Genomic DNA, 3,406 nt, shown 5'->3' with positions numbered 1-3,406 from the left:
CGGCGGTGCCACCGGCAGCGCGTAAGGAAACCCTCGTCGCCTCCTTTGATCGCCTCGTGGGATCCTACTTTTTCAGGAGTGAAACAGTTTTTTTCACGGGTTTTGAGAGAGACAAGTAAATGCGCCTGCCTTTTCGATGTCCGGAAAAGAGACGTATATTTCGGCTCTTCATGAGATTTACAGAAGGAAAAGGCACACTGTTTCTTAATCCATCGGAGAACATATTTGCTGCAGATTACTTGAGAGAAAGAAGAAACCGGTCAATCTCGAGCGCTCGTTCACTACTACCAAACTTGTCTAGTAGATCAGTAGCACTTGCTTCATGTAGTGCCATGGTTTGGCTTCAGGGCTTTATTTTTATCGATAAAAGATGGATTTTATTGATTCATAACGTCGGATCAAGAAAATAGAGTCATCATGAACACACCTGGCATCTTGATAACTACGATGCACACAACCAACACCAATGTATACACAAAGAAAAATGACCTCTAAAGGTCCCGTTGAAGCAAACTCAGACATGCAGCTGCAACCACCACCGATGACAGTACCCAGACTATGTGAAAAGTGTTTCAACAATGATGCCCCAAGAAGGGAACAACACGCGAGTGCCGCCATCGCTAGATCCACCCAAGAGACTGGATCTTGGGTTTTCACCCCGAAGAATAAGTCTAACCAAACTCCATACAATGCGTCCAACAAGGGTATGATGTAGAAACCACCATTACCAGGTACAACCAATGTAGATGAATCTATAGTTTTCACTGCGGAGCTCGAAAAACCATGTGCTCAAAAGTACCACCAATTTTAAGTCACCATGTATTGTTGCCCCCACTTTCAATGAAGAAGTCACGGATGCAGGCCATGTCGTCACACCTCAACAACCGTACATGTTCACATCCCTAACGCGGTGAGCACCACACAAACAGGACATATACCACGTATATGTAGAGCGGATCAGAGCAACACGTCAACATCAACAAGGTTATCAACACCGCCAAGAACCCACTAAAGGGGCCATCCAACAGCCTCAAGTCTCCAACAATGGTTGGACATAGACCACAGAAATAAAGCCATTGGAGCCGCCATAAACCCATACAGGGCCATCCGGCAGCCACATCCCGTCTTCACCAAAGTCCATACGAAAAAGGCAGTTGCAATCATCGAGATGTTTCAGGATCTTTTATTTTGGTTATCTTCTTCACTAGCCGTTAAGGTTTTTTGAACGCGAGACATTTCCCAAAGTACTTACAAACAACTTAAAGTATTGCATTGCAGTATATATAGCCAAAAAGAGACCCTAAAGAAAAAGAAATTTCACTCTATGCAAGGACTTTACATGAAAGACTGCAACCGAGAAGAAAATTGCAATGTGATCCTTTGTCTTCAAGGCTTCGACAGCAGACCAGGATGACCCTCACCGAGGACAACACTACTTGGGATGTGGGTCTCGCCGTTGTTCCGTCACCCCCTGAAGCAAGATGGGGAAGAGGTGGACGTTGAGTCGCAACCGAACCTATAGTGGGGGCAACCTCGCCGTGGCTTCAAGAGGCGAACTCCAGATGCTATAGTGGGGCAACCTCTCCGGTGCTACAAGCTAGGGGGGCCAATCTGGCGGTGGATTGGAAGCACGTACCCCTATGATTATGCAATCAGCCCAGAAGATAGAATGAGAATGAAGGTTTAAAAAGTGAGTTTGTTGATGTATGACTTTGTTGGAAAATACGCAGGCTCTTAGGTGCTCCACACCCTTATACGAATATTAATTTTAAAACATACTACCTCCGTCCTGGTTTACTGGTCCACTTCATATTTTGTGTTAAATTTCGATCATAGTTTTCATTTATAAAATATTAATGCATGTCACAAAAATTATATCGTTGGGTTCGTATATGAACAGAGTATCCAATGATATTGTTTTTTATGACATGCACTAATATTTTGTTAGTTAAAACTAAGATTTGAATTTGGCACAAAATACGAAAAGAACCAATGAACCAGGATGGATGTGGTACCAGGAAAAAAAACCTGAATTTGGGTGATATAAAATCTGGGTGCCCAATCTACTCCCATGTAAAGTTTCATGGAAAAATACTAGAAAATACCAGAAAGTGTACTCGCGTGTGGTATTAGGATTTTTTTTTGTCTTTTTTTACAGACGATACATTTCCTGGCATTTTTCACGAAACTTTACCCAGGAGTAGATTGAGCACCCATATTTGATAGGGAAACGTTTCCCTCCGGTCGACCGTCCGGGTTTCGGCCGGTCGCTTCATTGCACGAGGCGCTGGCATGTGGGACCCGTGCAGAAGCTTTTTGACCACCGCTGGCCACCTATCTTATCTCTTCACGTGACCCGTTTTCATCCCCACCCACTTCGTTACCCACCGCCTGCTCTCTCTCTCTCTCAATCCAATTCAAGCGGCGGCAACAACGACACCCACCAACGACCACGGTGCTGCGACGGGGAGGTGGGAACCGACGGCGACGGGGATGCTGGAACCGGCGGCGGTGGATGCTGCAGATGTCGGCCGCTGGAGCTGCAACGACCTCGACCGGCGTCACGGGGGGAGGGGGCACCACCCGTGCTCAAGAAGATGCGACCTCGACCAGCCATGGCGGGTGTGGGGACGGAGGTGGCGTTTTGCTACAGCCGACCCTGGTAGACGCTGGAAGCGACCATGGTTTTGGCTGGAAGCGGCCATTAATTTTGCTAGAAGTGGCCATGGATTTTGCTGGAAGCGGCCATGGTTTTTGCTGGATGGCAGACGCGGGCATGCAAGATGCTACAAGCACATGTCGGCGAGCTGCAAGCGTGGTCTGGAATAGCTTCAACCCGCGAACCAGTCAGAGCTGCGAGAGATGAGCGGTGGGCAGGGTGCTGAAACAGGATGCCCCCTCGCCGCTGGTGCGTTATTTTTGCTGGAGCTATTGTTCTTTTTGCTGGAATTAGTCTACTTTTTTGCTAAGATCAACCACTGAATCTCTCCCGGTTCGAGTTTGTTTCCTGCTGGAACCAGTGCTTAATTTTGCTACAACCATTGGTTTTTTGCTGGAATTGGTCTACTTTTATGCTACAATCAACCACTGAATCTCTCCCCGTTCGAGTTTGTTTTCTGCTGGAACCGGTGCTTAATTTTGCTACAGTCATTGTTTTTTCTGCTGGAACTAGTCTACTTTTTTGCTACAATCGACCACTGAATCCCCAGCTGAGTCTACTTTTTTGCTTCCACCATATTCTGTTTTTGCTGGATCCTGTCATTGTTTTTGCTTCCACCATGTTCTATTTTTTTGGCACCACATTCAGAGTTGCGACCGTGGGGGCATCGTCGGGCTGCCGCCGACGAGTTGGCCGGCGCTGCAGTAGAAGCATGCGAAGGATTAGGGGGAGGAGGAGGTGCATGGT

This window comes from Triticum dicoccoides, chromosome 3B, assembly GCF_002162155.2.
Source record: "Triticum dicoccoides isolate Atlit2015 ecotype Zavitan chromosome 3B, WEW_v2.0, whole genome shotgun sequence".
NCBI classification, from domain to species: domain Eukaryota; kingdom Viridiplantae; phylum Streptophyta; class Magnoliopsida; order Poales; family Poaceae; genus Triticum; species Triticum dicoccoides.
This window is presented reverse-complemented; position numbering follows the sequence as displayed.